Genomic DNA, 13,292 nt, shown 5'->3' with positions numbered 1-13,292 from the left:
GGGACTGAGGGGGCGGGGCCAAGGAGAAGCTCTGAGCCAATGGGACTGAGGGGCCGGGGCTTACATTACGTTACCGCCGCTTGTTTTGTTCACGTTTTATTTACTTTACATTAGAGCTCTGTAAAAGAGAGTAAGGACAGCATTGGTCCAATGGCAGCGCCTCCTGGTGGAGGAATATGGGTTTTGCAAAAGCGCCCAAGAACTGACATCTCTGCATTGTTGGTGCACTGCAAAAACTCAAAATCTTACCAAGAATATTTGTCTTATTTCTAGTCAAAACAAATCTAATTTTACTTAAAATAAGACTCATCACATTAAAAGCAGCTTGTTTTTAGACACTTTTTACTTCTTTCAAGCAGATTTTCACTTGAAATAAGTAGAAAAATCTGATAGTGGAGCAAGTTTTTCTTTCTTATTACAAACACAAAAAACTTGCTTTCACTGGCAGATTTTTCTACTTATTTCAAGTGAAAATTAGTTTGAAATAAGTGAAAATGATCTAAAAACAAGTTAAACAGAATAGTTTTGACTAAAATTGAGACATTTTGACAAGAAATAAGACAAATATTCTTGGAAAGATTTTGAATTTTTTGCAGTGTGAATGAGCAGTGTGGTGTTTTCAATAATTTAAGGACATTTATAGATCACCCACGTTAATAGCATCATTGAGGATCCTTTACAGATAAACATTAACACATAGGCCAGTAAAAACAAACAAACAACAGTTGTCTACATTAATGTTTCAATCTACATTTTGTAATAAACAAATTCTAAGTATAATCTGATATGACCATGACACCTAAAAACAAAAACACGGCCGTTTTCATCAATTTAGCAGCAAGTGGGCAACACACATACATTGGAGTGAATGGGTTTTCTGGGCGCTTTTGCAACACCCATATCCTGCCACTAGGGGACAAAACCCTTAAACCCTTAGACCCTTAGACCCATAAACCCTTAAACCCTTAAACCCTTACCACGGGAGTCAATGGTGGTGTCCTTACTCTCTTTTACAGAGCTCTACTTTATATTAACTTGACTGAGTGACATCGCGGTTTGATTTGACCTCTGGCGTCCAGAGGGGGCGGAGCTCCGACTTTAGTTTCTGAAAGGGGGCGTGGCCTTGTGATGTCACTGAACTGACTGGTTCTATTGGTTGTTGTGATCCTCTGTTCTGTGTGTACTTCGCTGACCTCTCCGAGCGCAGGAACTTACTGCGTCGGGACTGGAGGCTCCACTTTTTGTTCTTTTTGCAGTTCAAGAAGTTTTAATAAATAAATAATAAAATAAGATGTTCCTGAGCCTCCGCTGCTGTTTCCATGGAAACCCGAAGTCTGTTCACTCTGATAAACGGTCGTCGTCATAGAAATATATTTTATATATTTTAAAATATAAAAGTTTCAGTTTGAGTTTGTTTGTTAATAATTGAACAGTAGTTTCTTTTTGACAGTGAGACTCAGAAGTTGCTGTAACTCACTACTTATCAATATGTGATCAATAAAACTACACAACTATCAATTCATCAATAATTAAACAGTAGTTTCTTTGTTGCTGTAAAATGTTCTAATAATTACGACGGAGTATTAGGACCACATTGAGAAAAAAACAAAAAACACACAGACTTCGAGAATGAAGTCATAAATTTACAACAATAAGTCGTACATTTCATATGAGAAAAATGTCATAACATTACGAGAATAAAGTCGTACATTTCCTACAAGAAAAAAGTAATAACATTACGAGAAAAAAGTCATAACATTACGAGAATAAAATCGTACATTTCCTACGAGAAAAAAGTCATAACATTACGAGAATAAAGTCGTACATCTCCTACGAGAAAAGTCATAACATTACGAGAATAAAGTCGTACATTTCCTACGAGAAAAAAGTCATAACATTACGAGAATAAAGTTGTAAATTTACGAGAATAAAGTCGTACATTTCATACGAGGAAAAAGTCATAACATTACGAGAATAAAGTCGTACATTTCCTACGAGAAAAAAGTCATAACATTACGAGAATAAAGTTGTAAATTACGAGAATAAAGTCATTAATTTATGAGAATAAAGTTGTAAATTTACGAGAATAAAGTCGTACAATATCATATGAGGAAAAAGTCATCACATTACGAGAATAAGGTCATAAATTACGAGAATAAAGTCGTACATTTACGAGAATGAAGTTGTAAATTACGAGAATAAAGTCGTAAATTACCAGAATAAAGTTGTAAATTAACAAGAATAAAGTCGTACATTTCATACGAGAAAAAAAGTCATAACATTGCGAGAATAAAGTCATAAATTTGAGAATAAAGTCGTACATTTTCTATGAGGAAAAAAGTCATTATGAGAATAAAGTCGTAAATTACGAGAATTAAGTCGTAAATTTACGAGAATAAAGTCGTACATTTCTTTCTTACGAGAAAAAAGTCATGACATTACGAGAATGAAATCGAAAATGTACGGGAATAAAGTCATACATTTCATACGAGAAAAAAAGTCATAACATTACGAGAATAAAGTCGTACATTTCATACGAGAAAAAAAGTCATAACATTACGAGAAGAAAGTCGTAAATTTACGAGAATAAAGTCGTAAATTTACGAGAATAAAGTCGTACATTTCATACGAGAAAGTCAGAACATTACGAGAATAAAGTCGTACATTTCATACGAGGAAAAAAAGTCATAAAATTATGAGATTGAAGTCGTAAATTTACGAGAATAAAGTCGTACATTTCTTACGAGAAAAAAGTCATAACATTACAAGAATAAAGTCGTACATTTACGAGAATAAAGTTGTACATTTACGAGAATAAATTTGTACATTTCATACGAGAAAGTCAGAACATTACGAGAATAAAGTCGTACATTTCATACGAGGAAAAAAAGTCATAAAATTATGAGATTGAAGTCATAAATTTACGAGAATAAAGTCGTACATTTCATACGAGAAAGTCAGAACATTACGAGAATAAAGTCGTACATTTCATACGAGAAAGTCAGAACATTACGAGAATAAAGTCGTACATTTCATACAAGAAAAAAAGTCATAACATTACGAGAATAAAGTCGTATATTTACGAGAATAAAGTTGTACGTTTCATACGAGAAAAAAAGTCAGAACATTACGAGAATAAAGTCGTACATTTACGAGAATAAAATCGTACATTTATGAGAATAAAGTCGTACATTTCATACGAGAAAAAGTCAGAACATTACGAGAATAAAGTCGTACATTTCTTACGAGAAAAAAGTCATAACATTACGAGAATAAAGTCGTACATTTACGAGAATAAAGTTGTACATTTACGAGAATACATTTGTACATTTCATACGAGAAAAAAAGTCATAACATTACGGGAATAAAGTCGTACATTTCCTATGAGAAAAAAGTCATAACATTACGAGAATAAAGTCGTACATTTTATATGAGGAAAAAAAGTCATAACATTACGAGAATAAAGTCTTACATGTCATACAAGAAAAAGTCAGAACATTATGAGACTAAAGTCCTAAATTACAAGAATAAAGTTGTAGATTTACGACTTTATTCTCGAAGTTTGTGATGGCCCTTATACTCCGTCGTAAATAATCGATCAATTAACTTTGGTGACGACTGAGCTGTGTGTGTGTGATCAGCAGCCAATTAATCAATCAATGGATCAATAATGAGACCAAAGGTCAAAGTGACATCATTTATTACAGAACTGAATATATTAAGAATGGAGTTGTTGTCGAGAAGCCGTCGTCGTGGCAACACCGAGTCACAGGTCAGCAGCCAGCAGCCAATCAGCTCTCAGAGTGGTGATGTCATCAGCAGGCCCCGCCCCCTTCAGGTCCAGACGTGGTGGACGGCCAATCCCAGAGGGAGGAGCGCCGGGGTCAGCCGACCAATCACTGCTGCCTGGGGGAGGGGGAGGAGATGACATCATGATGACATCACAGCAGCACCGTCCAATCAGTGGTGAGTTCACTGTCTCTCTGTCGTTAAACGGTTCATTTAAAAAAAATATAAACATACGAGAAACAAAGTCATAATATTACGAGAATAAAGTCGTACATTTCATACGAGAAAAAGTCAGAACATTACGAGAATAAAGTCGTACATGTCATACGAGAAAAAGTCATATTATGAGAATAAAGTCGTAAATTACGAGAATGAAGTTGTAAATTTACGAGAATAAAGTCGTACATTTCATACGAGAAAAAGTCAGAACATTACAAGAATAAAGTCGTACATTTACAAGAATAAAGTCGTACATGTCATACGAGAAAAAGTCATTTTATGAGAATAAAGTCGTAAATTACGAGAATGAAGTTGTAAATTTACGAGAATGAAGTCGTACATTTCATACGAGAAAAAAGTCATAACATTACAAGAATAAAGTCGTAAATTTACGAGAATAAAGTCGTAAATTACGAGAATAAAGTCGTACGTTTACGAGAATAAAGTTGTAAATTTACAAGAATAAAGTCGTACATTTCTTACGAGAACAAAGTCGGATTTCACCATGAAATTTCTCAAGTTTATCACTCACATTAAGACATTTATTTTTTGTATTGCAAGATTGTCAAATTTAATGTTTAAATATGTAAATGAGGCAACATCGAATTAAATATGCGCTAATTTGCATATATTTCCAAAACAGAAATCTGAACAATGGATAAAGCTGCTTTGTTTTATTTAGTTGACACATTAGAGTCAGAAGTTTTTACCGAAGAGATCACGATTTGGGACACGACAGGTGAACAGGGTCAAGGAAGGAAGGAAGGACAAAGGGAAAGATGGGAGGAAATAAGGAAGGGAAAAAGGAAGGAAAGATAGAAGGAGGGAACAGATTGGGTCAAAAAGGAAGGAAGAAGTAAGGACGAAAGGAAGGAAGGAAGGAAAAAAGGATTGTGGAAAGAAGGAAGGGACAAAGGAAGGAAAGAAAGATGGCGGGTCAATTGGATCAAAAGAGGAAGGAAGAAGAAGTGAAGACGAAGGGAAGGAAGGAAGGAAGGAAGGGGAAAAGGATTGTGTAAAGAAGGAAGGGAGAAAGGAAGGAAGGAAAGAAGGAAGGATGAAGGAAGGGAACAAATTGGGTCAATTTGCCCCAGAAAGACAACAGGAGGGTTAAACTAACAGACTTCACCATGAAACTTCACAAGTTTTGTAAAATTGAATGTTTAAATATGTAAATGAGGCAACATCTAATTAAATATGCGCTAATTTGCATATATTTCCAGAACAGAAATCTGAACAATGGATAAAGCTACTTTGACATATTAGAGTCTATAGTTGATTGTGGATATCTCTTTTTATCACTCTGTAGATGAGAAAATACTGTCACCAGCCCTTTAAAACATCTAATGTCTCCATGTTTGTAGTAATAAAATGTTGTATAAATGAGGCTGTGAATGATATATCAACAATCCCCTCTGTAAAAACCTTCAGAATATAGAAAGGGATCAAAGTGGAAGGTTTGGTGTCTGGAAGTGCTGCTGAAGTGGAGATTTCTAGATGTCAAAATTACATTTTTGTATGCATGTAGGCCTACTGCTGCAGTAACTCTGTGAATTTCCCCATCGTAGGATAAATAAAGGCATACTTTACTTTACTTTACTTACTTTACCTAAGATAAGTCTCCAAATGTTTTTTTTTCTTCCTGCGACCAATCGACCAATGAGATTTTGGTCGGCTAATGTTTTTTGCTATTTCACTACCAAAATCTCTTCTTTTTTTAACCTTAAAAAATTTGAATTGAATCGAATCGTGTATCGAACCGTGGGTCAGAAATCGAGATACGAATCGAATCGTGACTTTGGTGCATCGTTACAGGCCTACTTCAGTCGAATATTGATCGTCCATAATCAGTTGAATATGTTGATTAATTGACTCACCTGGTTCTTGACTTCGTCCAGTTGAACCCCTGCAGGAAACACAGACACGACGTTACACACCGGGGAGAAACTCTGAGTATTTACTGTAACTATACTGCAACTATACTGTAACTATACTAGTCCAGTCATTTTATGAGAAAAGGTTAAACAAATTGCAACAGAAGCAAACTCATCTGATTTTGTATCCTCAACATGTCCTGAATGAGGGGAAAAAAGCCCTGAAGAATCCCATTAGGGGAAAGTTTAGAAAAACACCCAAACATATCCCATTTATACGCATATAAAAAATTTTTTTCACATGAATAGGGTAAAATTTTTAACCTTTAGATATCTCCATGAAAATTACTGAGTTGATTACTTACATTAAGACAAACAAAAAATGTATTACAAGTTTTTTGAAATTCTTTGTTAACATGAGCAAATTTGCATACATTTGCATAAATTCCACCATTTTGATGGCACATGTTTATATGAAGTTGCTGTGGTGGTACCGGCATGAAAACTGGAATGAGTTGACTCCATCGGTCAACCGACAAGTTGACCACTTTACATTTCAAGATGACTGCAATTTTTCAAGACAGCCACATCCTTAGTAGAGCAGGTATGACATTACGTATGGCTAATTTGCATACATACAACACCTGATCTAAACATTGGGTAGAGCAGGTGAAAATGTCTTGTTCAATCTTGTTAACATATTACAGTTAAAAAACTTAAGGAATGGAACCAATTTAGACCCATGAGCATTAACAGAGACGGAGCATGTCATACCTGCTCTACTAAGGATGTGGCTGTCTTGAAAAATTGCAGTCATCTTGAAATTTAAAGTGGTTTCTTGTCGGTTGACCGATGGAGTCAACTCATTCCAATTTTCATGCCGGTACCACCACAGCAACTTCATATATACATGTGCCGTCAAAACGGTGGAATTTATGCACATTTATGCAAATTTATGCAAATTTGCTCATGTTAACAAAGCATTTCAAAAAACTTCTAATACATTTTTTGTTTGTCTTAATGTAAGTAATCAACTCAGTAATTTTCATGGAGATATCTAAAGGTTAAAAATGTTACCCTATTCATGTGAAAAACATTTTTTATATGCGTATAAATGGGATATGTTTGGGTGTTTTTCTAAACTTTCCCCTAATGGGATTCTTCTGGGCTTTTTTCCCCTCATTCAGGACATGTTGAGGATACAAAACCAGTTGAGTTTGATTCTGTTGCAATTTGTTTAACGTTGACCCCTTTTTTGGCCTAAAATTACTGGACTTGTAACTATACTGCAACTATACTGCAACTATACTGCAACTATACTGTAACTATACTGTGAGTACCGTCGGTGACGTAGTAGTAGTCGAAGGTGAAGTTGTAGTCGTAGTCGGGCGTCGGCGTGGTGAAGTCATCGCTGTAGTCGGCCGTGGTCACTTCTTCATCTCCTACGTCTGTGGAGGAAACGACATAGTTCCTGTTTTACTTTACTAATCTGAAGATAATAAAGGTCTAAAGAACAATTCTGAGTTTAATTTCGAGCGTCACAACACAATTTTTCAAAATGCTCACAGGTGAAATTATGAATCTTTGAAAAATGTCTTAATTTTCACACAATTGCTGTGTAATATATTATTTTTTTATTCCCATTTTAAGTCAGTTTTGTTTGAGGAATCAGCTGCAGGTGTTGCTAGGGAACAGAGTTTCTAACTGAGCGCTCGACACTCGAACCAGAATTGTTCTATCGACCTCTTAACTTCAAGTTAGAAGTTGAATCAAATCTTGTGTAACTTCTGTTGATCCTGCATAATTACAAAAAAAAAACCTTAATTGTTGTTGTTGCACTTTGCTGTTGCAGTTTATTTAAAAGCAACAATTAAACAAAGCAGATGACGTGTTTACAGCAGCTTTTCTAGAATTTCTAGAAGAAAAAAATTGAGAAATTTTACCAATTTTTCTAGAATTTTTTTTTACTTTCTTTTGAGAAATATACCACTTTTGTTTTGTTTTGTTTTTTAGTTTTTTTTAGTTTTTTTTTTTCAGAAATTTTACCACCAATTTTACCACCAAATTTTACCACTTTTTTAACTTTTCTTTAACTTTCTTTTGAGAATTTTTTTTACCACTTGTTTTTTTTTTTAAACTTTCTTACTTTCTTTTTTACTTTCTACTCTTTTTTTTCGAAATTTTACCACTTTTTTCTAGAGTTTTCTTTAACTTTCTTTTGAGAATTCTTTTTTACCACTTTTGTTTTTTTTTACTTTCTTTTACTTTCTACTCTTTTTTTCTTTTCTTTTTTTAGAAATGTTACCACTTTTTCTAGAATTAAAAAAAAAACATTGAGAAATTTTACCACTTTTTTCTAGATTTTTTTTTTTACTTTCTTTTGAGAATTTTTACCACTTTTTTTTTACTTTCTTACTTTCTTTTTTTACTTTATACTTTTTTTTCTTCTTTTTATTTTTTTTTAGAAATGTTGCCACTTTTTCTAGAATAAAAAAAAAAACAATTTAAGAAATTTTACCACTTTTTTCTAGGAATATCTCTACAATATTTCCAAAAATTCACGCCATTGGCCCTAATTTTAAGTGTCAGAACAAATATGGAGTTTGCTTCAAAATGTTGTCCAACAGGGGTCCGTGGTCTAATCTGTGTCAGTTTAGGGTCCTTGATGTAAAACATGAAAAACTGTCCCTGAAGGCAACACGCATCAGTTGTTTTGCATGAATTTCCCTCTAAAACAACTCTGTGTGGTAACGTTGTGTTATTATCTCATAGCGTGGTGAATGTGCAGCTCACAACTTGTCCACCAGAGCGTTGTGGAGTTGTTGGATTGTGTATTTGATGAGTTTGATGATGAGGGAAACCAAGAAATCCCATAATGAGCCTCCGTAGCGTAGCTCTGAGCAGCTCACGGCTCTGCTCCGCCGTTCTAAAAACAGCTTGCACCGACAATTAAAGGTAACAAACCTACTGCTATGACTGTAGGGATTATGGTGATGTGGTTAATTTGACAAAAATGTTGAACTATCCCTTCACAGGGATGCAAACAGCGCGCCGAAAAGCGAAACTCGGTTTTTTCATGACCAATTAGGTAACTTGTGTGAATCGTTCAGATCGGAAGAGTTTTTGTTTTGAGGAGGGGGGGGTCTCAGCGTCTCAGTGTCTCAGCTGGGGTCAGTAAAATGTTTTTCTAACAGGCTGACAGTGACAATCACGTGAAACTGAGACGAACTCATTCATGGTCTCTGATTATACTGATAACAGACACGCAACATGTGCGCTCGTTAAAGCGGCGCGTATCCGCCTGCAGTCGGTGCGACGCCGTTTTTTCCCCCCGTGCATGTCATGGATGTATTATATTATATTAGAAAAAGTGGTAACATTTCTAAAAAAAAAAAAAGTAAAAAGAGTAGAAAGTAAAAGAAAGTAAAAAAAACAAAAGTGGTAAAAAAGAATTCTCAAAAGAAAGTTAAAGAAAACTAGAAAAAAGTGGTAAAATTTCGAAAAAAGAGTAGAAAGTAAAAAAGAAAGTAAGAAAGTTTAAAAAAAAAAAGTGGTAAAAAAAATTCTCAAAAGAAAGTTAAAGAAAACTAGAAAAAAGTGGTAAAATTTCTCAAAATGTTTTTTTTTTAATTCTAGAAAAAGTGGTAAAATTTCTGAAAAAAAAAACTAAAAAAAACTAAAAAACAAAACAAAAGTGGTAAATTTCTCAAAAGAAAGTAAAAAAAAAATCTATAAAAATTGGTAAAATTTCTAAAAAATTTTCTCCGTGGAGCTGTGGCCGCGGACGTGCACGGTTCCCTACGTTGCTGTGTCAGGCTGCAGGTGTTTCCACGGAGCTCTGCCCCGTTTCAGAGGTGAAGGAAGCCCTCAACGTGGACACACGTCGCCTCCGCCATGTAGAATGTGTTCAATTAAAGTGAAACTAACACATTATATAGCCTATATGTCCATTACACACTGAATGAAACATCCCATGTCTTTATTTGTTCAGTTTATTTTAATAGTAATAATTATGACTAACATTCAGTGAAGACCTAAAAATCAGTATCTCCAAAATGGAAATATTGCAAAGGATTTTTGTTGTTGTTGTTGTTTTTTAAAGCATTTTTAATCTAGAAATGTTGGCCTTCTGAAAACTATGTCCATCTATATGCACTCAATACTTGGTTGGGGTTGAACTACTGGAAATTGACTTTTCTGTGATATTGTAATGTACTTATTTGTTAATGGTGAGCACCCCCCCCCATCCGGGAAATTCCTCCCTTTTTTGGTCCTGACCCGTTTGCATCCCTGAACAAAAACAACAAACTGAGTGGAGTTCATGAGCTGCTGATAAACTGAGAACATCCAGCTCAGGTTACACACACACACACACACACACACACACACACACACACACACAGTAACGACCGCTCCTCCACTGCTGCAGCCAATCAGGAGAGAGGATTCGGAGCAGGGGGACCCCCACGGCCCCCATGTGGTTGCCCTGGTTGCCGTGGTTACGGGTCAGAGGTCACGGAGGATGCGAGGCGTCGTAAATCGGAGTTGTAGCTTTTTAAGCCTGAACAGGAAGTGAAATAAAACCTGGAGTCACATTTCTTCTTTATTTCTCGTCTTAGTTTCTCTTCTTGTTGTTCTGCTCCGCGGTGCGTGGCGGTCGAGCTCCGACTCGTTGAGCTGCAGCACGGCGAGGACGAGGACGAGGCGTATCAGGACTCGTACCTGAGCGCGTGTCAGGACTCGTGTCGGGACTCGCCTGCAGCCTGAACTCAGGGACTCAGAGGCTCCTCAGACCCAGGTGCAGGTGCTGTTGCAGAGTCCTGCACCGGTCCAATCTTAGAAACCTGCGCCCGCCTCGCCCGTAGGTTTTTAAGCCCGTGTCCCGACCCGTCACCCGTAGGGGTGTGACGATACACTCAGCTCACGAGATCGAGACGAGACAAGATTTTAAGAAAACTACAATGACATAATATCTGACTGGACCAACAGACTTTTATTTAAAGCAGAAGTAAGCGATCCGGTGGTTTTGGCTAACGCTGCGTTCCAGGCAGGCTTTTGAAATCGTAAATTACAGCTTCAAGTCACGACTTACGACTTTGTAGCGTTCCAGGCAACCCACTCGTGTTTCTCCGACCTGTTTTACCTGTGAAAGTCACTATAACGGCCACTCGTAACTTCTGACCCGTGAACTCGTACCAGATCGAACTGGTACCACTTCACAGGTCGGAAAAACACCAGTTACGAGTTGCCTTGAACGCACCATAACGTCTTGTCAGCCGATGGAGTTAGCAGCCCCCGCCCTCGTCATGGATCTATTGGTCCTCGTCCCTACGTCACCACATTCAGGCGCATCCCTTGGCTGCACACACAGAGAGGACTGCCCCTTTATGCCGTTCTCTCTCCTCATTGGATAAAGGTTGTAGGATACAAGGAAAGTTTTCTCCTGGGCTCAGAGCAGAGCAGAGTGACTGACAGACCCGTGTTTCAGACCAAACACTCTATAGAAGTGATTGCTGTCGGAAGATACAACTATTTAAGACTTAGATTAACACAAATATATCACTTACTTCTGCTTTAACCGAGTTGCACATGGATTTTGAAATGTTTTATTATAACTCTTTACATGCATGATGTAAGCATGAGCTTTAAATACATTTCTTCTTCCACAAATTGAAACTAAAACTAAAATTTATAAAACTTAAAATAAAATTAAATATTTATTGCTTTTTTCCAAGTGCAAACGGTATTTTTTCAAGTACAGTAGTGTGTGTGCGTGTGTGTGTGTGTGCCAGCGAGAGAGCAAGAGAGAGCGTTGCGGCCGCCACAGAGTGGTTAATTAGCGCTGGATGATAAGTTTAGTTTTTACTGAGGAGGAATGAAGAACTCAGCTGTGACTGAAAAGCTCCTAAACCAAGTCGAGTAGAGTTATAACTCTGTAGTGGAAAGAGGTGTAAAGTGATGGCAACTGGTAGTGGAAACCCTGCTTTACATTTGATGAGAAATATCGTAGAGTTTAATCTCGCGAGATCTCGTCACACCCCTAGTCACCCGTGATTATTTCTGACTTCAACCCAGATCCGACCCGCCCGTCAATATTAGGACCCGTTACCCGTCACTGATGCTGAAGGTCGGTTTTCAGCTGTGAGACGCCAGGTGTTCATCATAACTATTTGGAGCTTCTTCTATTTTTTTTCTCCTCTCTGAGATGTTTTACGGCGGTCTGGACTAGAGGCTGACACACGGGAGTGTTTTTTCAATCCCGTCCCGTCCCGCTCCCGCAAAAAAATTCCCGTCCCGTCCCGTGACAAAGTCAAAAAAAAATCCTGTCCCGTTCAAATCCCGAATAAATCACTCCCGAACCCGTCCTGTTCCCGATTTTTTCTATGAACACAGTCGTCATGTAAACAATTGTGTTGACAGACACAGATCCCCCCCCTCTCTCTCTCAGTGCTCTGCAGGCTGAATGACAGACAAAACAAGACGGTAGATGTGTTGACGCCACATCTACCGTCTTGGTTTGTTATTTCAATTAGTGATAATGAACTTGTCCTTTCTCTCTCCCACTCTCTCTTTTTCTTTCTTTCTTTTTTGCTTGTGAGCATCACCTGTTTAATGCGAGGTGGAGATTACGCCGCCGCCGCATCAGCTGACTCCTCTGAGTCAGTCTGACTGGCGGAAAACGTTTCCCTACCGGTATGTTGATTTAGGTAGCCTACACTGCTACGGAGCCATGACAGTGATCACTGAGGGTGTGCAGTGTAGCTGCATCAGTCCACACACTTAAAACTTGTGGACCGTTTTGAGCGCACCATCCTGGCTTGTGCTTCTTTGAATGTCGCGCTTTGACTCCCGCTCCCGTTCACTCCCGTTTACATTTTTTCCCGTCACGTCCCGATCACGTGATTCAAAATAAATTGACTCCTGAAAATGTCAGCCTCTAGTCTGGACCTCGACGACCTCGGTGACCTCGGTCAGAAAGGCAAGGCAAGGCAAGGCAATTTTATTTGTATAGCCCGTTTTTACCACCAGTTAGTCTCAAAGGGCTTTACATCCCATCATAACAACATCCTCTGTCCTTAGACCCTCACATCCACTGAGGAAAAACTCCATGGAAAACCCTTTTAACAGGGAAAACCAGGAGAAACCTCGATGCGGGACGAAGCTGGGCGGGACGTCTGGCCGCCGCTAGCTGTTCGGTTACCACGGCGACGGCCCAGGTCCACTCTCTCCGACTTGAGAGGTGCGTTCAGGTGAAGTCTGTGAGTCAGTGAATGAGTTGGGAAATTACCCACAGTTCATAGCGTCGTGACGTCAAACACACGAGGGACGCCGTCGGGACGCGAGCAGGAAACAGAAGTTCAACGCTGCTCGTCACAGCGATTATCAGGGCTCCAGACTGCGACTAAATGG

This window comes from Trachurus japonicus, chromosome 16, assembly GCF_045865225.1.
Source record: "Trachurus japonicus isolate A0001 chromosome 16, Traja_1.0".
In the NCBI taxonomy this organism is placed as follows: Eukaryota; Metazoa; Chordata; class Actinopteri; order Carangiformes; family Carangidae; genus Trachurus; species Trachurus japonicus.
This window is presented reverse-complemented; position numbering follows the sequence as displayed.